The following is a 26,806-nucleotide window of genomic DNA, read 5'->3' on the forward strand; positions in this document are numbered from 1 at the left end:
CTGCAGCAGAGGTACCTCTGGGTTTTCCTTTCCTGTGGCGGTCCTCATGAGAGCCAGTTTCATCATAGCGCTTGAGGGTTTTTGCAACTGCACTTGAAGAAACTTTCAAAGTTCTTGACATTTTCCGGATTTACTGACCTTCATGTTTTAAAGTAATGATGGACCTTTGTTTCTATTTGTTAATTGTAGTGATTCTTGCCATAATATGGACTTTGTCTTTTACAAAATAGGGATATCTTCTGTATACCACCCCTACCTTGTCACAACACAACTGATTGGCTCAAACGTATTAAGAAGGAAATACATTCCACAAATTAACTTTTAACAAGGCACACCTGTTAATTGAAATGCATTCCAGGTCACCACATCATTAATCTGGTTGAGAGATTGACAAGAGTGTGTAAAGCTGTCATCAAGGCAAAGGGTGGCTACTTTGAAGAATCTAAAATCTAAAATACATTTTGATGTTTTACACTTTTTTGGTTACTACATGATTCCAAATGTGTGTCTTCATTATTATTCTACAATGTAGAAAAAAGTTAAAAAGAAAAAAAAATCTCTTCAATGAGTAGATGTGTCCAAACTTTTGACTGGTACTGTATGTGGGTGCCTACACACATTCACACATTCCCCTCTAATTTTATTTTATTTGACCCCTCTCTCTACCTCTACCTATCTCTACCCCTCTCTCTACCTCTCCCTCTTTTGACCTCTACCCCTCTCTCTACCTCTACCCCTCTCTCTACCTCTACCCCTCTCTCTACCTCTGTACCGCTCTCTACCTCTGTACCGCTCTCTACCGCTGTACCGCTCTCTACCTCTGTACCGCTCTCTACCTCTGTACCTCTACCCTACTCTCTGCCTCTACCTCTCTCTCTACCTCTCTACCTCTCCCTCTCTCTACCTCTCCCTCTCCCTCTCTCTACCTCAACCCCTCTCGCTACCTCTACCCCTCTCGCTACCTCTACCCCTCTCGCTACCTCTACCCTTCTCGCTACCTCTACCCCTCTCTCTACCTCTACTAACCATGTGCAAATGGTTAGTGTACAAGGGGGAAAATAAATACCCATAAATATGGTTTGTATTTACAATGGTGTTTGTTCTTCACTGGTTGCCCTTTTCTTGTGGCAACAGGTCACAAATCTTGCTGCTGTGATGGCACACTGTGGTATTGCACACAGTAGATATGGGAGTTTATCAAAATTGAGTTTGCTTTTGAATTCTTTGTGGATCTGTGTAATTTTAGGGAAATATGTGTCTCTAATATGGTCATACACTTGGCAGGAGGTTAGGAAATGTAAGCTCAGTTTCCACCTCATTTTGTGGCAGTGTGCATATAGCCTGTCTTCTCTTGAGAGCCAGGTCTGCCTAAGGAGGCCTTTCTCAATAGCAAGGCTATGCTCACTGAGTCTGTACATAGTCAAACATTTCCTTAAGTTTGGGTCAGTCACAGTGGTACGGTATTCTGCCACTGTGTACTCTCTGTTTAGGGCCAAATAGCATTCTAGTTTGCTCTGTTTTTTTGTGAATTCTTTCCAATGTGTCAAGTAATTCTTTTTTGTTTTCTCATGATTTGGTTGGGTTTAATTATGTTGCTGTCCTGGGGCTCTGTGTGGTCTGTCTCTCTACCTCTTCATCTCCATCTCTCTCTCTCTCCCTTTCTCTACCCCTCTCTCTACCTCTCTCTTTCTCTACCCCTCTCTCTCTATCTCTCCTTCTCTTTACTGTACCTCTCCCTCTCTTTACCTCTCCCTCTTGCTACCTCTCCCCCTCTCTACCTCTCCCCCTCTCCCTCTCACTACCTCTCCCTCTCACTACCTCTCCCCCTCTCCCTCTCTAAGGCAGTGATGCATGTGTCACCAGGGTAATACCCAAGGCCCCTCCCTCTCTCTCAACCACACACATGCTCCCCACACACTGGAATTCTTCTCTTATCCTGCAACTCAAGTGCAGGCAGTAACGTCCTCATGATGAATGTGTCACACAGGTAACACTTAAGTCCCTCCACACACACCAACCCCAATCTCTGCATCAGGTTACCATGATGTCCTGAAAGATGACATCTGGTGCCGGTGCTTTTTCATTAATCCCACCTCTGCGGTGTCCATGTTAGGACAGCCTCAGAGTCACAAGGAGTTGGTGCTGTCCGAAAATGGATGCCATACACCTCTGACTTCCTATATGTCCTCCATGGCTTGCCATACGAGGCAAAACATTTATTTGTTGATAAAGACAATTTTTTATTTTAGGAGACGAGAAGTTTCCAATTACCATTTTGTATTCCTTTTTCTCAAATGCTTTGGAATTATTGATGTATTCTGAATGTTTTTGCCGCCCCTCACAAGCGTCTACTGAGTAAAGGGATTTTTTTAAAAGCAGATAAGGCCAGCAAGATAAATCTTGCTTCCTTTCAAATATCCTCTTGCTTAATTAATCGGAAGCTGCCTTCCAGTCTTCCATTACAACTCACACCGAACCCAGATACATGATAAAGCCTTATCATCCATAATAGGTACCACTGGATGAATTATCAACATTGGTCGAAGAAATGTGTTTTTCTAAATACAAACTACTAAGCGCAGTTAAGAAATACTTTACCAAACATTGCTTCAAATACATACATACTGTCGTAACAACATGCTCTAATGGGTGTTTACTATTGGTGGTGTGACATTAAAGGAAATATAGCTAATTAGGTATACCAAAGACGACGCCAACCACCCACTTCACAAGAGAGCAAACATTAGTTCTGGAAGTAGAATGTGATCAGATGCAGGCCAAGTGAGAGGAGAAACCCTTTGAAGTTGAAAATGACGACGACAAGTCTGTGGGACATCCATGGGATAAAGGATTACGCAAAGCTCGCTTGGCAACTATAACTATGACAAGGGGTAGCTTAGCTGACATTTGGCACGTCCACGTTCCCATCCTAATGATGCCGGTGTATCGCACGGACAGTCAACACCACCACAGACAACTCTCATGAAATGACGGCGATGCGACACAGCGAGCAAGAAAGAGAGCTTCAGATTTTCAGATGAAAAAGTATTTGTGATGAAATATCAGTTGGAGTCACACTGAATTTCCTTGCTGTAAAGAGTCTGCCACACTGAATTTCCTTGCTGTAAAGAGGGGCCACACTGAATTTCCTTGCTGTAAAGAGGGGCCACACTGAATTTCCTTGCTGTAAAGAGGGGCCATACTGAATTTCCTTGCTGTAAAGAGGGGCCATACTGAATTTCCTTGTTGTAAAGAGGAGTCACACTGAATTTCGTTGCTGTAAAGAGGGGCCACACTGAATTTCCTTGCTGTAAAGAGGAGTCACACTGAATTTCCTTGCTGTAAAGAGGGGCCACACTGAATTTCCTTGCTGTAAAGTGGAATCACACTGAATTTCCTTGCTGTAAAGAGGGGCCACACTGAATTTCCTTGCTGTAAAGAGGAACACTGAATTTCCTTGCTGTAAAGAGGGGCCACACTGAATTTCCTTGCTGTAAAGAGGGGCCACACTGAATTTCCTTGCTGTAAAGAGGGGCCACACTGAATTTCCTTGCTGTAAAGAGGGGCCACACTGAATTTCCTTGCTGTAAAGAGGGGCCACACTGAATTTCCTTGCTGTAAAGAGTCTGCCACACTGAAAACGTCTCAACTCAGTAATGGAAAGTATAGCTGTACTACTGTCAATAAGAGCTAGCTGTACTACTGTCAATAACTGTCACCTTAAATCCTAAGTCTTTCAATGACAACATGTACTACAACATCCCCAATGACAGGATGTGGTTTGTTGTCTGTTGATGTTTATAACGGCAAGATATAGACAAAACATAATTCTAAAGCAATATTGTTACATGCTACATGAACTGGCAGTAAGGTTTCAATAAAACATTTGAGAGATTTGAAATGCTACTGACGTTTAAGCAAGAGAGGATTTGAATCCAGAATGCAATCAACCTCTGAAGCAAGCTTTTTAAACTAACTCCTCGCATCATCTCTCATCTCATCTTAGTACTGGTTGAGTCCCTTGACTACTCCTGGTTCAAGGCAGAATCATAGGACAAGACTGAGAAGTACTACAGTCAATATCATGCAGATGCCTCAGTTGGATTCAATTGTTAAATATGTTCACATTTTATTTAACCACAATTCCAAATATATATGAAGTTGTCACGCCCTGACCTTAGAGAGACATTTTATTTCTCTATTTGGTTAGGTCAGGGTGTGATGTGGGGTGGGCATTCTATGTTTTGTTTTCTAGGTTTCTGTATTTCTATGTTTTGGCCGGGTATGGTTCTCAATCAGGGACAGCTGTCTATCGTTGTCTCTGATTGAGAATCATACTTAGGCAGCCTTTTTTCCCACCTAATGTTGTGGGTAATTATTATTTTACGTGTGTGTTTGTGTGCACCTCGGTTGCGTCACGGTCATTGCTGTTTACCTGTTTGTTTTTTGTTTGTTACGGTTTCACTCCTATTAAAAGATGTGGAACTACATGCACGCTGCGCCTTGGTCGATTTATGACAGGGAGTTTGAGGATAGCGAGCGTGACAGAAGTATTTAATTTTGAAGGTGTAATGTTTCATTTGAATGTCAAACTTCAATCGTTATTTTCTCTTAGTTGAACGAAGCACATCAACCTGCAATTCGACACTCGCGTCTCACTGGAAATGAGCTGAAGCATTCACTTTAAAGATCCTCCCCTCTTCCACTCCTCTCTTTTGATTTTACATCTTGGGCTTTGTGGGAGGGTTGATTCAACACCTTGTTTTTCCTTCGTAAATGGCAGGCACCCACTGCAAGTACAAGGCCACTGATGAGAAGATAAACTGTGGTGTCTGGATGAGATATTAAGGGACAGGCGTTGCTGTCCACCTTTCCGAGTTGACATTTATAATCAAATGGTGACATCTGTCATGGGTCCCCGGGGGCCCTTGTCTGTGGTGATTATCATTCAAATCTGGCGCCATTAGCATAATGTTGCCCTTCACAGGCTTTTTCGTATATTCTAAATCTAGGATATCCAGTGTAAATTCAAATCCGTTGTTGATTACAGCTTTGGTACTATTTCCACAAGTACTGTACGTGGTACACTTTTAACTTAGGGATCAAATCCCGTTAGCGGCATCGATTTGACAACATCCGGTGAAATGGCAGAGCGCCAAATTCAAATAAAATTATTAGAAATATTTTACTCTCATAAAACCACAAGTGCAATACACCAAAATAAAGCCTAACTTCTTGTTAATCCAGCCACCTTGTCAGATTTCAAAAAGGCTTTACAGCGAAAGCAAACCATGCGATTATCTGAGGACAGCACCCCACCATACAAACACATGACAATCACATTTCAACCCGCCAGGCAAATAACTATATAATTTATGCCTTACCTTTGAAGATCTTCTTCTGTTGGCACTCCAAAATGTCCCATAAACATCACAAATGGTCCTTTTGTTTGATAAATTCTGTCGTTATATCCCCAAAATGTCAATTTATTTGTCGCGTTTCATTCAGAAAAACACTGGTTCCAACTCGCCCAACATGACTACAAATGATCTAATAAGTTACCTGTAAACGTGGTCCAAAAATTTCAAACAACTTTCCTAATACAACTTTAGGTATTTTAAAACGTAAATAATCTATAAAATTTAAGACGGAATATACTGTGTTCAATAGTGGATCAAATGAAAGTGGAGCGAGCCCCAGGGCGCACGCCCCAAACAAAACAGTCCACTTGGCTCGACACCCAGAAAGGAAAGGGCTACTTCTTCATTACTCAAAAGAAAATCATCAACCAATTTCTAAAGACTGTTGACATCTAGTGGAAGCCATAGGAACTGCAACCAGATGCCTCAGAAATCTAGATTCCCATAGAAACACAGCGAACTCAACAACAACAAAAAATCCTGGATGATTTGTCTTCAGGGTTTTGCCTGCCAAATAAGTTATGTTATACTCACAGACATTATTTTAACAGTTTTAGAAACGTTAGAGTGTTTTCTATCCAAATCTACCAATTATATGCATATCTAGCTTCTGGGCCTGAGTAGCAGGCAGTTTACTCTGGGCACACTTTTCATTCCGGACGTCAAAATACCGCCCCCTATCCCAAAGAAGTTAAAAATCTGAGTACAAAACTTCAAATTGGTAATACTTGTAATGCAGCCAGTCTTCCATTCAAAACCTTTAATTGGGCATTAATTTTGTTTGTAGACATCTTTCACCACGCAACCATTGATCCAAAATATAAGTTTACTGTGAAATATAATGAATACATTGGTTTAATCACCAAAACCCAAAGATATCTTCTCAATGTAGTTATTTTAACAACCTGTTAATGCAATAGCAACAAAAATGAAGATACATGTTTCAAAATTGCCCCAGTATGCTACATTACTGTAAATTACAGTACATTAGGCAATACACTTGCTGTCATGACTGCTCCCGCTCTCCCTCCCTGGCGCTCCAAGGGTGCCAGGCTGTCCAGCACTACGCACTCCTGCCACCATCATTACGCACACCTGTTTCCCTCGTGACGTGCATCAGCGATTCATTGGACTCACCTGGACTCAATCACCTGCTTTCATTTCCTCCCCTTGATCTGTCTGTTCCCGATGTTGTTCCCAGCTTCAGCATTATTGTCGTTGTTTTGTTTCCCCCTGTTCTGACGCTGTTCCATGTCTGTTCTTGATTAAATGTTCAACTCCCTGTACCTGCTTCTCATCTCCAGTGTCCGTGACTACACTTGCACTACTTATTAAAATGTACTTAACATCATATGTCCATCATTTTTATTCCAGGTGTGATCAAAGGTGTGGTCATCTTTCACAATGTAATCAAATTTAAGAAATGAACGAAACAATGTTTAGCAGGCACTAGTTTGCATCAAGCCTGTCTTGAGCATTTGGCCATAGGCTCTCCTCAAAATCGCAGTACATATCCTCATTGGTCATGCACCTGGGGAAAAACCTTTAAGCATGGCACATCCAAGCCTGACAAACAGTAGGTCTGGATTGATGTCATTGCAAGCCTCATCCATGACCTGCAGGAAGGTGGTACAATCAAGGGGATGGCAATTATACAACTTCCACCTGTATTGTATTTGTGTATTGTATTTCACAGTATTGCATTGTACTTATGTATTGTAGTGGCACTGTACGTGGCTCAGTTCATAAGAGCATGGAGCTAGCAACACCAGAGTTGTGGGTTCGATTTCCACTGGGGTCACCTACCAAAATGTGTGGACTGTTGTCACTTTGGATAAAAGTGTATGCTATGTAAATTGCATATATTACATTATTACTGTATTGGCCAATGCAATTTGAGTAAATTAGTGTGAACCCCTCCCCCATCAAAAAGACTCCAGCAACTTCATTTTGAATACATGTTTCCTGTATTGGGGATGCATAGCTATTTTGTTTTGGACATTCTGGATTATTTGTGTACTTGGTATTGTATTGGTGTTGTTTTACTGTACTACCGGAGCTAGAAACACAAGCATTTCACTGCATCTGCTGTAAAATCTGCTAATCGGTGTACGCGACCAATAAACTGTGATTGGATTTGCCACATACATCTCTGATCTTGTCAATATCAGCATTTTTAAAACTTACTCATGACAGTCATCATCCTAGCAGTACATTTGAGTACACAGTATATCATACTTTATATATTTCTACTTTACAGACATACATTTCTGAAATCTGTAGTAAACAAACATTGGAGTCAACATGGGCCAGAATCCCTGTGGAACATTTCGACACCTTGCAGAATCCATGCCTTGACAAATTGAGGCTGTTCTGAAGGCAAATATGAAGAAAAGTGTTAGTACACTCAGTGTATATCTCTGTATGTGTAGGTACAATCAAAGCTTAAGGTGTTTGGTATTTTAGCTGTGTATATCAACACTGATTCATCCATTTGAGATGTGAGTTACTCATCTATTTCACACTGACTGAATCATTCCCCTCATTGGCGACTGAGAGCAATGATGTCTACACAGCCATGATCATAGGTAGAGTAACTTGTATCAATAATGTCTTCACAGTCATAGGTAGAGTAACTGGTATCAATAATGTCTTCACAGTCATGATCATAGGTAGAGTAACTGGTATCAATAATGTCTTCACAGTCATGATCATAGGTAGAGTAACTGGTATCAATAATGTCTTCACAGTCATGATCATAGGTAGAGTAACTGGTATCAATAATGTCTTCACAGTCATGATCATAGGTAGAGTAACTGGTATCAATAATGTCTTCACAGTCATGATCATAGGTAGAGTAACTGGTATCAATAATGTCTTCACAGTCATGATCATAGGTAGAGTAACTGGTATCAATAATGTCTTCACAGTCATGATCATAGGTAGAGTAACTGGTATCAATAATGTCTTCACAGTCATGATCATAGGTAGAGTAACTGATAGCTGACACATGAACCAGTCGGGCCCCTCGATATAGAGGCGTTCTTCCTGCCGAGGGCCTGCTGGGTTCCCCCATGAAATATATTACCACTGCATTCCCTCCTCAGTAGCGCCACACTGCGCTAGGGTCTATTTATAGAACAAACATATTGATCACTCCCTGCAGCACATTCTATCACTTCGGCCGGGCCCTGCCCCTCACAGAGAGCTCTTTATGGTGGTGTGTGTGCTGGAGAGAGGGGTTGTAACCGTGTGTGTGTCTTTCCACGCACATGTATCTGCATGTGTGTGTGTGTTTATGCGTGTGCATTAGTCTCTGTGTGTGTGTGTGGGGGGGGGGGGGGGGGGGGGGTTGTAAGTGTGTGTGTGTGTGTGTGTGTGTGTGTGTGTGTGTGTGTTTCCATGTGCATTTACCCGCATGTGTGTGTGTGTGTGTGTGTGCGCGTGTGCCTGTGTGTGTGTGCAGTGGAGAGGGATTGCCCTCATTCCTTTCCCAGACGGAGTTAAATCTGATTAAACATTCTCCAGGGACAATAAAAGGGCCTGAGTATAAATAACCAACAGACTACGCCACTGGAGCCTAACAGCTCTGGTAGGTGGAGTCATAAGAGGGGACAGCAGACCTCCACATCACTCTATATGAAGAACTAGGATTTGAGTTAGGCCATTGATTTTTTTATTTAGAAATAGCAGTTATTGTATCCCAAACACTCTTTGTGATTGGCGTTCCCTGTTAATAAATTGGAATCTGTATAATAGTTTTTTTTTTTTGTCGTATGGCAGTCACTGTTAAAGACATTATTGGAGTTTTCATAACGAACAAAGCCAATATTGTGAAGTGTCCCTAATTCAATACGGAGCAATCGAATTGGACCACAGTTAAAGCAGAACAACATAATCAAAGTCCTGATTCCTATGTTGCTAACTATGAACTTTCCTCCCTCTCAGGTTAACCAATTAGAGTGGGTGACTCATTGTCCTTTACAGTTTTTCTCAGTCGCTTTAGTGCATTTTTCACATCATCCCTAACATGTGCAAAATAATAAGTGCATTTCTCAGAACAATTTGTACAAATTGTAATATACAATAGATATGTTTCTAAAGCTAGTCAGTTACTAAAAATCCTTAGTACATCTCTCAAAAGTAAATATTCATGCCAATGATCATGTCAGTGTCATCAGAATGATAAGTCATTGAGTCATTGTTCACAAACAAGGTTGTCAAAATGTTTAGGCATGTTGTCAATGTAACTGTGTACTTTGACAGTATTACCTGATGTAAACTTAGGCTACAGTTTGGATGACAGTTACTGTATTGAAAATGCACAAGGCTGCACTTCTATGGCATATATCAATTTCAACAGTACTATTTACATATTACTGTATGTGGGTTATTGATTGAAAGAGACTGGACAACCCAAGGGGCACAAAGGAAAAAAAACGAAATTAGAAAGAAACACAGGAAACCACCCCTAAGGCACAACTTTGCCCGCAGCACTGTTGTGCTGTCTCTACACATCCAGACGTTCCTGTCTGTCGGCCCACATATTCTCATCCACATCACACCGGATATTTTCCCTTCCAATGCAACGTGGAAAGAATCTTTTGGAATGCCTTATCCATCCTCTGCAGGCGTCTACTGTGATGTCCTCACATGCTGCATCCATTGCAGCCAGCAGGGTCATCTGTGTGTGTGGCTGACGATCGTACACCTTCCACCTCCATGCTGAAAATAACTCCTCAATTGGGTTAAGGAATGGTGAATAAGGTGGGAGGAATTCTATGAGCATCCTCGGGTGGGTCACAAACCATTGCCTTATGATGTTTGATCGATGGAAACTCACATTATCACAAATGACCACATACTTTGGCAAATCCTCTCTAAACAGACCCCTCTCATCATCAGGGATGAGAGCCCTGTAGAGAGTCTCTAAAAAGATGAGTAGATGCTGGGTGTTGTATGGTCCTATAAGGGGGATATGGGTTAGGACACCATGCTCCGAAATAGCAGCACACATGCTGATATTTCCTCCCCGTTGGCCTGGCAAATCCACAGTAGCTCTGTGACCGATGATATTCCGACCCCGCCTTCTGCATTTGGTCAGGTTGAAGCCAGCCTCATCCACGTATACAAAGTTGAGAGAGGGTTCACTTGATTCCAACTCCATTATACGCTATATCCCAGAACACACAGTTGAATTTGTTTTGGTAAGGAAGAGTGACATAAAATGTACATATATTGCATGTTCCTTCCACAGCAATGGAAATGTGTGCAGTTTATGCTTAGTGTACTATGTATCACTATAAAATGTTGCTGTAAAGTAGCTACATAGATATATGTTTAACCTGTACATACTGGTACCGTAGCTCTTTAACTCTGTCCTCATTCCTTTGGAATGGTACACGGTACAGCTGTTTCATACTCATCTGGTTTCTATGCAGCACCCTGTCGATGGTTGAGATGCTAACCGTATGGATGTTTTCAAAGACATCGTTGTCTTCTATAATGGTCCTTTGTATTTCCCTGAGTCTCATGGCATTGTTTGCTCGGACCATGGTGCAAATAGCCTCCTCCTGTTGAGGTGTGAAAAGGCGTCCTCTGCCACCGGTTTGGGGTAATCTTGCAGTCCTATGTGGGGAAAAATGCAGTGATGCATCGCACACTTTCACATAGACAAAAACTATGCGAACACACATTTTACTGTAAAACATACAGGTGGGTGCATGTAAGGTGCAGTATGTATCTGTATAGAGTATATTTCTGTATGCTGTGAAATACATTGGACTACTGTAATATGAAGCATTGTAGGAAGTATACAGTATACTGCTTATATACAGTAACAGTGCACATTGGTGGACATACCTGTTCTCTCTTCGAAACGTTTGAACTATTGAGGACACGGTTGATCTCCCAATATTCGGCTGCACCCTTCGACCCGCCTCAGCCATTGTAAGGCCATGATTGACAACATGGTCTACAATAGTGGCCCTTATGTCATCAGATATGCGCCTATGTCCTCTTCTGCCTCTTCCTCTGTTTTGCTTTCCACCACGCATCTTTGCTCCTCTTCTTCCTCCTCTTGGCTGTTAACCCTGTTCGTTTCCTGGTCCATCCATTATTGGAAAATTGCAACTCTGTGTTGTGGTCTGTCTATATATGCTTGCCAATTGATTCTTCATGAGATGCACCTTTGAGCAATTTAGACAACTGGTTGATTGTTGGTTGAACTAACACTTTACATTCCTTAATGAGTGAGGGTCAATTTCACCTGCACGATTCATCAATTCACGTTTTTGTACAAAAGGTCTAATAGAAATGTGTAAAACTATGCTTGACAGTTTATGACAAATAGTTCAACAATTTTGCATGTAATGGCTTATGCAAGGAACTAATGCCTAGATGTTTTGAGGGGTAAGACTATTCAACAGAGAACCATCTACTATATTTTGATCAACATGACATGAGCATTTGATAATGTGGAAAAAATCTGACACTTGTACATTATCAATTGCAATTTGTTCAAAGGAATAAGAAATTGCTTTAATGATGTGCACAAGTGACTAGATGATTTGGAATTTGTACAAGTAGTATCAAGAATTGCACTTTTGATCTAAGAAATGCACCAAAGCGACTGAGAAAAACTGTAAGCTACAGTTTCTCAGTGAGAATATGTTACTTCAGCCATAGAGCTGGTAGTCTGTGCTAGCAGACAGACTTGAAAACTACACATGGTTCAAGCCAAGATGCCAGGGTAAAGTTTTCTGTTGTGGGTGTTAAATCATTCTTTCCAGAGCTACGGTACAGAGAGTTTGCCAGTGAATCCACATGGCTGGTTTGAGTGGGTCTGCCAGATGGTTGTTGTCCAACAGCGAGTATTTTTCATCCTTAAATAGCTGACATGCTGAATGGAAGACAATCACGATGTGAATGTTGTTGAGGCAGTGTTCGATTATGTACAATCTGCCATAGCATTGTTTAAAGAGTAAATATGCAAGTACTTTCTATGTACACCATGTCTACCTAAGTGTTGAATCATGCCTAGACTATTGTTTAGTGTACCTGCTATTTTTACACAACGCAACCTTCTCCAGTATAACGACACCTCATTTTGAACTTCTAAACGGCAAACTTTGGGGTGGCAGGTAGCCTAGCGGTTAGAGTGTTGGGCCAGTAACCGAAAGGTTGCTGGATTGAATCACTGAGCCAACCAGGTAAAAACCTGTCGTTCTGCCTGTCGTTAACCCAGTGTTCCCTGGTAGACCGTCATTGTAAATAAGAATTTGTCCCTGACTGACTTGCCAGGTTAAATATAAGAATATATGAATTCCCATGTCAAATCAAGAATTACATGCCATCAGTTACACTGTGCAACTTTAGTGCTGTCATTCACATGTGAAATAGAACTAACCTCAAGAGTTAAATTAAGGCATTCATTCTTTAGATTTTAAGGTTTGGGTTAAAACAGAAACATTAAAATAAAAAGAATTGTGCCTAGCCGCAGCTCATGGTTAAGCTCTTCCTCAAACCCCATCCACAACACGTTAGATGTTTAGGCACTCACATTGCCCTCGGTGGTAAATGTCATGTAAATACCTCGACATCACATAACTTCACCTTTGTAAAAATGTGTGGATAGCACATAATCTACTGGATCTTGGCCTGTTTTTACAATATCCCAAACCATTCGATGACTAAGTGACTGTGGGGAGAAACGGTATGTTCCTATACATTTCTACATAAATGCTGCACTGTAAAGACTAATTGAATTGAGCTCTAGGCAACATCATACTTCATATGAGGCCTTATCTGAACTGGGTAAAAACACAATGCTAGAAGAGTAACCTGAGTTCTACTTCGTTGTAATGGAACTTACAAATGTCCCCAATTTACAGACAAATTAGAGGGGTTCTTGATCCAGTAAAGTTATGATCTTCTGGCACAACAAGCTTGTCCAGCTATGGTCTGTGATCTTTCCTTCAAAAATACATTCAGATTAAAAGCTTCCTAGATAATAAAGTTATATTGTTCCGTCTCAGTCGTCCTCTATGTTGCTGTAGGTCCTACATTAATTACTCATTCATTTTTCAGCAAACAATTTGCCTTAAATAATCCAGAAATCCACTTTGGCTTAATGTTGTCTGACGTTTGATAAGCACTAATAATTGCTGGATGGAGCAAACGAATTTGCCCAACTGAAGATAGGCTGCAGTAAAAAGAAAAGGGATTAGAAGTAATGAAAAATACATTAAATAAAAACCATTTGGGAGCAAAGCAAAACCCATATGACTTTGGAACGAGTATTAAGTCAAATTTACTGTTGCGAGAAAAAAAAGATTTCCCTCTTTTTAATGACATTCCAATCTGATGTCTCTCTGATAAACATATGGCATTAAAGGCTGAAGTAATCAACGACAGTTTAATGTTCTCACTAAAAGCTAGTCACAATTTAGCCAAATAAGTATGTGAGCATACTGTTTCATAACTAATAGCTAGTCATGATTTAGCCACCACAGAATACTGCCACCAAAGTCTTTTATGGTATAGACAATTTAATTTAATGTTAAGGCTTCAGATATTCAAATGCCTACTAAAATAGCATCACACACAGACACACACACATGCAAGCGTGCACACATGTGCACACACACACACACACACACACACACACACACACACACACACACACACACACACACACACACACACACACACACACACACACACACACACACACACACACACACACACACACAATCAACCAATGAATCATAGTCCCTGTGTCTCACAGAACAAAATAATTTAGCACGACTTGAAACAACTTCTCCGGCTTCGGCTGGCTGTGCTAAATACCTGTCTCATCTTCCCGCCACTGTGTCCATTAACATGCTCCTCATCAAAGTGTAAATAACATATACCTCACCAACCGTGATCCAGCACCAGCCATGCACCGGCAAGAGAGTACATGAAAGTGTTTACTGAAGAGCTTGGCCGCTATAGGTGGCACGTAATTGATCAAGGTTGGCAAAGCGAGTCCAAAACGCACTGAATCAAGACACTGGCAACGGGGAAATTACAGCTGCAAGGCGATCATTAGCTGGGTTACTCTAAGGTGGTGCACTTTTGTACACAACACAGGCTTGGCCTTCTGATCAGTAGTGTGCCTTATCCTCACTATTATTATGAAGTCCCTCCCCAGGCCAACTTGCAAAAGGCGCTCCATAGCCAATCCAGGGAGAATATAAAATTAAATTGATTAGAAAAAGATTAATACAACCTTGATATACACTGCTCAAAAAATAAAGGGAACACTAAAATAACACATCCTAGATCTGAATGAATGAAATATTCTTATTAAATACTTTTTTCTTTACATAGTTGAATGTGCTGACAACAAAATCACACAAAAATGATCAATGTAAATCAAATGTATCAACCCATGGAGGTCTGGATTTGGAGTCACACTCAAAATTAAAGTGGAAAACCACACTACAGGCTGATCCAACTTTGATGTAATGTCCTTAAAACAAGTCAAAATGAGGCTCAGTAGTGTGTGTGGCCTCCATGTGCCTGTATGACCTCCCTACAACGCCTGGGCATGCGGCAGGTGGCGGATGGTCTCCTGAGGGATCTCCTCCCAGACCTGGACTAAAGCATCCGCCAACTCCTGGACAGTCTGTGGTGCAACGTGGCGTTGGAGGATGGAGCGAGACATGATGTCCCAGATGTGCTCAATTGGATTCAGGTCTGGGGAACGGGCGGGCCAGTCCATAGCATCAATGCCTTCCTCTTGCAGGAACTGCTGACACACTCCAGCCACATGAGGTCTAGCATTGTCTTGCATTAGGAGGAACCCAGGGCCAACCGCACCAGCATATGGTCTCACAAGGGGTCTAAGGATCTCATCTCGGTACCTAATGGCAGTCAGGCTACCTCTGGCGAGCACATGGAGGGCTGTGCGGCCCCCCAAATAAATGCCACTCCACACCATGACTGACCCACCGCCAAACCGGTCATGCTGGAGGATGTTGCAGGCAGCAGAACGCTCTCCACGGCGTCTCCAGACTCTGTCACGTCTGTCACAATTCGCTCAGTGGCGAATTTGCCAATCTTGGTGTTCTCTGGCAAATGCCAAACGTCCTGCACGGTGTTGGGCTGTAAGCACAACCCCCACCTGTGGACGTCGGGCCCTCATACCACCCTCATGGAGTCTGTTTCTGACCGTTTGAGCAGACACATGCACATTTGTGGCCTGCTGGAGGTCATTTTGCAGGGCTCTGGCAGTGCTCCTCCTGCTCCTCCTTGCACTAAGGCGGAGGTAGCGGTCCTGCTGCTGGGTTGTTGCCCTCCTACGGCCTCCCCCACGTCTCCTGATGTACTGGCCTGTCTCCTGGTAGCGCCTCCATGCTCTGGACACTACGCTGACAGACACAGCAAACCTTCTTGCCACAGCTCGCATTGATGTGCCATCCTGGATGAGCTTTACTACCTGAGCCACTTGTGTGGGTTGTAGACTCCATCTCATGCTACCACTAGAGTGAAAGCACCGCCAGCATTCAAAAGTGACCAAAACATCAGCCAGGAAGCATAGGAACTGAGAAGTGGTCTGTGGTCACCACCTGCAGAACCACTCCTTTATTGGGGGTGTCTTGCTAATTGCCTCTAATTTCCACCTGTTGTCTATTCCATTTGCACAACAGCATGTGAAATGTATTGTCAATCAGTGTTGCTTCCTAAGTGGACAGTTTGATTTCACAGAAGTGTGATTGACTTGGAGTTACATTGTGTTGTTTAAATGTTCCCTTTATTTTTTTGAGCAGTGTATATAGTTGAAGTCGGAAGTTTACATACAGCTTAGCAAAATACATTTAAACTCAGTATTTCACAATTCCTGACATTTAATCCTAGTAAAAATTCCCTGTCTTAGGTCAGTTAGGATCACCACTTTATTTTAAGAATGTGAAATGTCAGAATAATAGTAGACAGAATGATTTTGCTTTTATTTCTTTCATCACATTCCCAGTGGGTCAGAAGTTTACATACACGCGATTAGTATTTGGTAGCATTTCCTTTAAATTGTTTAACTTGGGTCAAACGTTTCGGGGAGCCTTCCACAAGCTTACCACAATAAGCTGGGTGAATTTGGCCCATTCCTCCTGACAGAGCTGGTGTAACTGAGTCAGGTTTGTAGGCCTCCTTGCTCACACACGCTTTGTCAGTTCTGCCCACACATTTTCTATAGGATTGAGGTCAGGGCTTTGTGATGGCCACTCCAATACCTTGACTTTGTTGTCCGTACGCCATTTTGCCACAACTTTGGAAGTATGCTTGGGGTCATTGTCCATTTGGAAGACCCATTTGCGACCAAGCTTTAACTTCCTGACTGATGTCTTGAGATGTTACTTCAATATATCCACATTATTGTCCCTCCTCATGCTGATATCTATTTTATGAAGTGCAGCAGTCCCTCAAGCAGCAAAGCACCCCCACAAGATTATGCTGCCACCCCCATGCTTCACGGTTGGGATGGTGTTCTTCGGCTTGCAAGCCTCCCCCTTTTTCTTCCAAACATAACGATGGTCATTATGGCCAAACAGTTCTATTTTTGTTTCATCAGACCAGAGGACATTTCTCCAAAAAGTACGATATTTTTCCCCATGTGCAGTTGCAAACCGTAGTCTGGCTTTTTTTATGGTGGTTGTGGAGCAGTGGCTTCTTCCTTGCTGAGTGGCCTTTCAGGCTATGTCGATATAGGACTCGTTTTGCTGTGGATATAGATACTTTTGTACCTGTTTACTCCAGCATCTGTAATTCTGGGATTGATTTGCACCTTTCACACCAAAGTACATTCATCTCCAGGAGACAGAACTCATCTCCTTCATGAGCGGTATGACGGCTGTGTGGTCCCATGGTGTTTATACTTGTGTACTATTGTTTGTACAGATGAACGTGGTACCTTCAGGCGTTTGGAAATTGCTCCCAAGGATGAACCAGACTTGTGGAGGTCTACAATTTTTTTCTGAGGTCTTGGCTGATTTATTTTGATTTTCCCATGATGTCACGCAAAGAGGTACTGAGTTTGAAGGTAGGCCTTGAAATACATCAACAGGTACACCTCCAATTGACTCAAATTATGTCAAATATCCAATCAGAAGCTTCTAAAGCCATGACATCATTTTCTGGAATTTTCCAAGCTGTTTAAAGGCACAGTCAACTTAGTGTATGTAAACTTCTGATCCACTGGAATTGTGATACAGTGAATTATAAGTGAAATAATCTGTCTGTAAACAATTGTTGTAAAAATTACCTGTGTCATGCACAAAGTAGATGTCCTAACGGACTTGCCAAAACAATAGTTTGTTAATAAGAAATTTGTGGAGTGGTTGAAAAACAATTTGAATTACTCCAACCTAAGTGTATGTAAACTTCCGACTTCAACTGTACATACTAAGACCATGGAAGTCAGAACAAACGGCAGACTATTTTTTTCTGATATTTATTCAACACATTTTGAATTAGCGATGTACGATTGACTTTCTGAATTATCTCTGGTTTTCATCATATGTAAATGAATCATGTGAGCTAGTTCTTGATTGCAGACCTATACATATTGAATAAATGATGATATGGGTTACATTCCCATGAGGGCGTTTGTAGTACAATATCATATCATTCATCACCAATGGGTCAAAACTGACTATCAAGGTGCTAGTGTTGGTTACGGTCTAGTAGTTTAATAACCATAATAATTCATTTAAAACAGCAACCAAGGCTGCAACTGTGGTCAAGCAAGCCATCTGCTCTGTATGATTATGCCATAACTCTGAGTGAATGTGATTGTATGTGACTATTGTGATTATTGAGCACTATCAGTGCACATGACACATTTCAAGTGATGGATGCTGTTGTTTTAGATCATACACACCTAGTCTCTATCACTCCTTTCATTTTACATACGCAGTGGGAGGCATCGGATTACACAGCTCCAAAGAGAGTCCACTCTTAATTATTTCCTTGAGGCGTCAGGAACACACCTTTCAAGAATGATGTGGAATTTTCATTGTTCTTATTCGCCTAGTGCTTCAGCTTTGAGAGGGATACTTAATTAAAAACAGGTGGGCAGGTGGTCAAATAAATACTTCAGATCTCAGTTTTCTATGAGAACATATAGTAATGCCAGCCAACAAAGAGTATTTGAAATGACAGTGTTATATTGTACTGTGATGCGCATGCTTTGCACGTAATGTTCCTATGTGTAGGATTACTTTGTATTTTGGCAGCTTGCTGTTAAAATACTCAACAAAACTTGCTCTTGAAATGATTGGTGGACAATGACGAAGAGCCCATTCTCTTCTGCATGGAAGAACATAAATTGCTCATCCAAAATATTCTGTAAAGTCTGCATTAAAAATGGTTAAAACCCCATTTATTCATCTAATGTCAAGTGCCTTGCTCAAAGGCACATGGGCAGATTTTTTATCTAGCTGGCTCGGGGATTCAAACCAGCAACCTTTCAGTTCCTGGCCCAATGCTCTTAACCACTAGGCTACCTGCCACCCCAAAATGATCAAATTAGTTGCTTGATTAAATGGATGATTAACTATTATCTTTCAGGGAATTGTCTCTTTCTCTTGATTTGAGTGTGATTGTGTGTACTGTACACCAGCAATTATTTCAATTTGAATACAATGGATGTTATTCATTGCAGAGAAAGGCTCTTGGAAGTTCAGTCCGGTGATTGCACGCGTTATCTGTGACATTCTCAGACAGGGCCCTGTGTTGCGAGTTGAAGGTCATTCTTTGTTGTCATGTACACCCATTGGATGGGCTCCCAGGGTTCCCAGGTGGGGGCTCTTTTGTTCCCCTCCCTCAGGAATCGTGTCTTGTACCTCTTCGTATCTCTTCCTCATCCAGCTAACGTCTGTCTGGCAAATGTAGCTCTGTGCATGCCCTTTTCTGGTGATCTTGCATCAGACCTGCCAGTGATTTGAATACTGCTACTACTGCTTGTAGAGCTTCAAACAACGATTATCTGTCGGTAAGTTACACAATCATTTTCTGAAAATGGTGAATCCTCACTTCAGAAACAAATAGTGGGAAGAGCACGTTATTCTTATCCAAGCTAAAAGAAAAAGTCATTTTTTGGAACAGGCGATCTAATAATTTGGACAGGTACAAATGTATTTGGACTCGCATATCACGCTCTGACGTAATGTTAGAATAGTTTTTGGGCTTTACATTAGAGATTAACATTTCTTTATGGTTCTACAGCGATTTTTTTAAAATCATTTTGAATGAAGAGCCCTTTGGGAGCCAAATGATGCGGTTCTTTTACTTGAACAGAGCAAAATGATGCGGCTCACTGAAAAGATTCGGAATGCCCATCACTAAAAAAAGGTTGCTTGCTTGTACTATAGGGGTAGTGTTTTCAGTCCAACCTCAACTGAAAGTTTGCAGAAATATCAAGCATGACTAAATGTTGAATTCTAACTTCAGATTCATGCTCGAACTCAGATATTCCGCACAAATCAGGTGCTGATGTCAATGGAAGATTGATCTAATATTGTTAGTTCCATTTGCAGTTTTCGGGTTCAAATTCAGAACTGTATGCATCCGTATAAGGTGACGAGAACATTATTCTATGTTGTCTCTCAACCAAAATGAGCAGAATCAAAAATGCTCTTCAATGACCCAGAAATAATTCCTGCATGTCCTCTGGGCAAGTATTCCCTTTTTTGTTCCTCTGAAAGGAAGGACAGTGCCGGAGGTCAGAGCTGCACTGCCTGAGTCTCACTCTGACTGACAGACAGCTTTCCCTTCCCCCTGTGGTGTGAGAAGTCCCGCAAAGGTTTTATACCTTCAGGGGTAGAGTACAATACACTGACTTGTACCAATACCACTGTTACGTTCCCCAGTTTCTGTGTTGTAGTTTTTGCATTTGAGTGTGTGTTTCAGGACATTGCTTCCTGAGTTCTGACCAATCAGCTGATTGGTCGACCCCAGGCTAATTGATGATTGGAGCTGACCCCGCCCCCTCGTCAAGAAGGAGCTGACTCTAATCAGCTAATAGCCACCTGAAGATATAAAAGCCAGTGTTCTGTTTAAGAGAGAGGGAAATTATTAGAGAGAGAGGATAGGCAGGGAGAGATCATTGAAGGCTGAGGAATGCAGAGAGTTTGATTGAAAGAGAGATATTTGCTGAGAGAGGAGGCTGATGGCTTTGGAGTAATTTACTGTGTTCGTTGTTGCTGGGAGTGGTTGGTATATTCTGTGAGTTTGTTGCTCAGTCAGACAGAGCCTCATTGATGTCCTGTGTTTCTGAGTGTTTGTGAAATTGTTAATAATTATTCTGTTTCATTTGTTCCCAGGGGGGAAGGGGAAGGCACTTAGGGAGTGCTTAGGCAAGAGGCCCGAGGGCATACATATACCCGTAGTATATTCAATGTCTAGGCACACTAGGTAAGACCTGGCCGGACCACCCCCTGTATTTTGGTTAGGGCACCAGGTGGTGCTAAGTTAGGTAAGTTAAGTGGGTAGGCAGGTTAGATAGGAGAGGGGGAGCTTTGATATTTACTTTCTTTCCTTTGGTTCCGTCCAGCCCCTTTTCCCCATATTACCGTGTAGGAAATAAATCCTAGTAACGGTAAATTCTGCCTTTGTCGTCCTTTCTCGCACCTACGGTCCATACCTCTTTCGCTTCACGGAGAGTTGAGTTGCAGCAGGGAGTTGCGTTCCCTCTTTTAGAGGCGTGCGTAACAACCACCTCAAATGACCAGGAAATTATTGATGACTAACACATTTTTGGGATGTAATCTTGAACAGTAAGGGAATTTACTATTGGCTATATAATCTTCAATCCAAAACATATCTGGGAGGAAATAAATGGCAATTGTTTGCCTTCATACCGAATATAAGTAGGTTGGGTTTGAATCGATGTAGCTAACAAGTACTGCAAATAAAAGCCAGATGTTCTCGTTTCACTTTTTAGAGGCCGGTTCATCCCATAATGCTTAGCATGTACCTGCAGTATGTTATACTATATCCCTGTAACACATGTTTGGCATGCTTTCAAAGTCAGAACCCCTACAAGGCAATCTGTAGGGTATTGATACACATCCAGCTAGTATGAAGGTCCCTTTAGTAGCACTAGTGAGATTGGAATTGGAAATACATTCTTATAGCTGAATAAAGGTTTGGTCTATGTCAAGAATACCACAGATCCATATCCTGGGAGGATGAGTCTGAATAGGTCAAATCAGCTTTGCAATAAATAACTTCAACCAGACCCCCTCTCACCCGAAGAGGACAGAACATTCAGTATCACCCTCTCCCTCTTCACGGAAAGATTGTGACTTTGTCTACACAGACATTTTCCCGCCAAAACTCGAACACATTCTAAAGTGAATACTGGAACAATATTTCTAACATAGAACGTGAGGAATGGGCAGAGGTGACCTAAAAGAACACTGATGTCAGTTTGGTTGTTATTTTGTGATGTCATTGAAAATTTTATAAATAAAATACTGTAACTTGAAAAGTATACACACTATATGTGTGAAGTGTCCATCTGATGTGCTGTGCATGAAACATAAAAAATGATGAAAGTGTTTTTGTTAAGAGAGTGATGTGATTATAGAATTGTTTCTAGAAATTTTTACAAGTAACTAGTCACCGCCCCTTTGAGTGAGGTCAGAGAGCATGTCAGCCTGATGGAGCTGTATACAATTACGGGTTAAGAATGAACATATCAGACCAGATGTCACGTTCGTTGATGGAATGATCGGACCAAGGTGCAGTGTGGTAGGCGTACATCATACATTTATTAAATGAACACCAAAAAACAAGAAAGATAAACAACACGTAAAGTTTTGTAGCGCTAACACAGCAACTATACAAAAACAAGATCCCACAAACTAAGGTGGAAAAAAGGCTGCCTAAGTATGATCCCCAATCAGAGACAACGATAGACAGCTGCCTCTGATTGGGAACCATACCCGGCCAACAAAGAAATAGAAAACATAGATTGCCCACCCTATTCACACCCTGACCTAACCAAATAGAGAATTTAAAAGGATCTTTAAGGTCAGGGCATGACATCAGAAAGACATCAAGCTGCAGCTCACGTTTAATGTGGTTTAAACTTTGAATCTCAACATGAGGTAGAGACGATAAAATTACCTCCCGGACAATCGCTGGTACAGCTAATTAGCTGTCCTAAGTAAAGTATCTAGAAAACCGAATTTAAGTGGGACCATTCTACTACTCTCTTCAAACCATTGTGTTCGACTACTCTCAACACCCCACTGGGAACCATTGATACGGCTGGCTAGCCTATCTTTAAATAAGCATCTTCCAGGGCTAATGGAAGTAGAATAAACTCAGTAACTATGTTCTGGACTACACGATAAGTCACCAGATACCGGACGACGGCAGAGGACAACAACAGTAGGAGACGGGTGGGGACCCCTTTTGGACAATCAGAGATTTACAAGCATGCCGCGAAAATGCCCAACTCCCTTTCCAAGAAGGCCTGGTTCCGACAGAAATACACAAAGTACCAAGACATTTACACGTAAATACATTCATGATTTCTTAGTCCAAACAGTTGGCGGTTCGTGTGCAAAGTATATGATAATTGTGAGAGTAGTTTCTTAATCTACCAAAGTGTTATGTCTCTGTCCCTCTCTCTCACCCCCCCCCATCTCTTTTGTAACACGCCGCCATATGGTGTCAGTCCTCTAGAGACCTGTTTTTACTGTATTAAGTGTGTATGTTTATCATGTGTTACCATTTAATTAGCTAGTAAATAAGTAAATCAACCATTTGTGTAGTATTGAATCATCAGTAAGGCTCTGGTTTTAGTAGATGCAGGAGGTTACGACTGTTCAGAATGATGATTAATAAGTTGATTATGATTAATAAGTTGACTGTTTATAGATGTGATAGGTTAAGAGTTTAATTCGGGAGATGGTAACTCTTTAAAGAACCGCTCTCGTGGTGCCCCAATTCCTAATGAGTTAATTGTTACATGATTAATTTAATCGGGTAACAATGAACCTCTAAGGGATCTGTGTCCCCCCCACGGGACGGTTGAGCTAACGTGCGCTAATGTGATTAGCATGATGTTGTAAATAACAAGAACATTTCCCAGGACATAGACATGTCTTATATGGGTAGAAAGCTTAAAGTCTTGTTAATCGAACTGCACTGTCCAATTTAAAATAGCTACTACAGTGAAAAAATACCATGCTATTGTTTGAGGAGACTGCACAACAACAACAAAAAATTATCACGGCAACTGGTTTGATACATTCACTTCTGAAGGTAAATAATGTACCTACATGCATTAATCTAGCAATGATTTGTCATCCTGAGGGTCCCAGAGATAAAATGTAGCATAGTTTTGTTCAAATGTAGGAACTGGGTTCTAGAGTTTGAACCCCTGCTGTTACTGGCTTACTCCTGAATGACATTGGAATCGATCAAAATCATTTGAATTGCAACATGTTCGTGGTCTAGGTAAATCACAGAGAGGAGTCTTGGGCGGCATCCCAAATGGCACCCTCTTCCCTGTATGGTGCACTACTTTCTACAAGGGCCAAATGGGCTCTGGTCAAAAGTAGTGGACCATGTAGGGAATAGGCTGCCATTTGATACACAGGCTAAGACTCCTCGCTCAATCATTTTCCTATATCTACACTCCTAGAAGTGAGATTGGTATTGATCCTGTGTTGACGTTTAAGATCCAAGCCCATTTTTCTATCTTCCCTCTTCAAAACACATTTACATGCGATAACTGAACCATTAATGAAGCGCCAGATCCATTAATTGTCTATTTATGAACTGCAGTTAAAATATTAAATATTGTTTCACAGAGAATAAAAATCCTTTACCTACAAGGCTGTTGTTGAATAGCACGGACGTATCGCTGTCGGTACTGCGCATGATGGACATATACACTCCGAAGGCTCCCTGTGGAGATTCAATATTCTCAGCCAATATACGGTAAGTCATGTAGGCAAAAGACACGCCATATGCTCTTCTGAGATCAATTTTAGAACAGAGAATGTTTCTCTGTCACTGGTAGACACGCCTTACAAACCTCCCGTTACTGCTCACTGTTTAAGAAATGTGCCATAAAACATAACAATGATTTACAGTTCTGGCGCCGGCTAAATAGAGAGTGGAGGAAACTGTACCTAGCCAGTATAAGGGCCACTTAATCTTTTTAAGTGTTGTCCCAGCCCAACGAGTTAAAGTGATAGTTTGGGATTTTGGCAATGAGGCCCTTTATCTACGTCAGATGAACTCGTGGATACCATTTCTATGCATCTGCATCCAGTATGAAGGAGGTTAGTGGTAGTTTTGTGAGCCAATGCTAAGTAGCTTAGTGCAAAGACCGGAAGTGTTCGGGTACAGCTCACCTGGCTCTGGGGAAGTAGTTTTATTTAATACTTTTCCCCCCTATATTTTTCCAGGTTAGTCTTATTGAGATAAAATCTATTTTTGAAGAGTGACCTGGTCCAACTGAGACAACAGCAGTGGGGAACTATGTTTGAGACAAATATCAGACATACTGTAACAACATAACCCCATACAATGACATGTCTTGAGGTAGACACAAAAACATTTCTAGCGTCATAGTTAAATCTATCATACAGTATGTACCACTGCATCAAGTCCTAATGACAATCACATTCCTCAGTAACGTGAGTGAACCAAACTTTTAATAACGGCTTCATATCAAAATACCAAACTATCCCTTTAAAGAAGAATCAATGTCTCGTAACAAAGCTATTTGGAACGCATATTGGTGTCAGCAGTGGGATTTACAGTTTTGCGGGTTTCCGTAGTCATCCTCATCATGACTGAAACAGTTGTGCAGAATGGATGCAATGTGGAATCAGAGGCAGATGTCATGTATTTCCAGAATGCCCCTAGTCAGCTCATGTATGTTTGAAGAGACAGCATGAAGTTAGCGTTAGCGCTTTAGCTCGTCACATAGAAGACATCAACTATTGATTGTCACACTGGTGTAATACACATTTTGGTTTGATGGGGTTTTAGCAAGCACAGCATATCTGCCGTAACATTCCGAAGTGTTCCATGTGTCAAAGCCGGATGCGTGTTGAACGCTCCGTGTCGAGCTCCTCTGAAACACTGTTTCTTTCTTATGATGAAATGTCAGCTGGGTCACAGGAGTATGCCTCCGAATCCCATTCTTCTAAAGATGAAAGCTTTTTTTCTGGCTGGTTTCAAAGGCAGTGTTGAGATTCTCAATTGGGGAGTGAGAGCAAATAGCCCTCAGATAAAGTTGAAAACAGTGAAGTGCCAATGTGTTAATCTGTGGTTTGTTACTCGGTCATTGTTCTCACCGGCTGTGATAAAAGTAGTTCCTGGTGTTATCACGCCTCTTGATGACACATTAATTTACAGTGTTTGTTCTAAATCAGCGCTTCCATTGCGACGTTCCGTGTTACTATGGCTACTCAATAGAACCAAAACCATAGGGACCAGTGTTAGGGAGGGAGTGGGGGAGTTGAAGGTAGTCCCAGAAACTGTGAGCTGGTTTCCTTTGGATGAGAGGTGCAGGTGTCCCACTTACTCACCATCTCTCCCTATCTCTCAAACACACTCTTTCTCACACATTCATATGCGCACACAAACACACATACAAACACATTCATCTCTCTCACACGCATGCACACACACTCAATCTCGCTCCCACATGTACACACACGCCCAAACGGGTGCTAATGTAAACCCTGAGTGTTCTCACGGCTTAAATGGTGTGAGCAACGGCTCCCACCGTGAGACATCAATCCGATGATGCCCATCATCTGGCCGCTCCATCTGTCAGCCTCCAAGGCCCTAGACCAGGGATCATCTAGATTCAGCCCCGGTCTGATTCTTTTGTGAGCGGACGGTCGGGCGGCCGGAACATAATTACAAATCATTTGTAGACTGCAATTTGACCGGAAGAATCACGAACAGATATAATATTTGACAAAAACGTTATCATTTCAAACCTTGCTTACATTTGTATACGATCACGTGTCTGTATTAAGTCTCTGTTATCTATTATGCATGAGAATACTTGGGAACAGGTTACCTAAATAAAAATAACTGGTGTTTTTACAGTCATGTCCAACAATGAAAATGTAAATATATATAAATATATGTTTTTGCTCAGAAAACTTCGGGGGGGGCATATAAAACCACCCGTGGGTCAAATTCGGTTGGGGAACCCTCCCCTATAGCCTTCTCCTCTGCTGCCGCCCCTGCGCAATCTCCCTTCAGTCAAACCAGTACCGCAAGCAAATCAATCTACATGTTTACATAACCTGGAGTGCCCTGGTTTTGATCTCATCATAGATTCCCTTGAGTTT

Source organism: Salvelinus alpinus, chromosome 38 (genome assembly GCF_045679555.1).
Source record: "Salvelinus alpinus chromosome 38, SLU_Salpinus.1, whole genome shotgun sequence".
In the NCBI taxonomy this organism is placed as follows: Eukaryota; Metazoa; Chordata; class Actinopteri; order Salmoniformes; family Salmonidae; genus Salvelinus; species Salvelinus alpinus.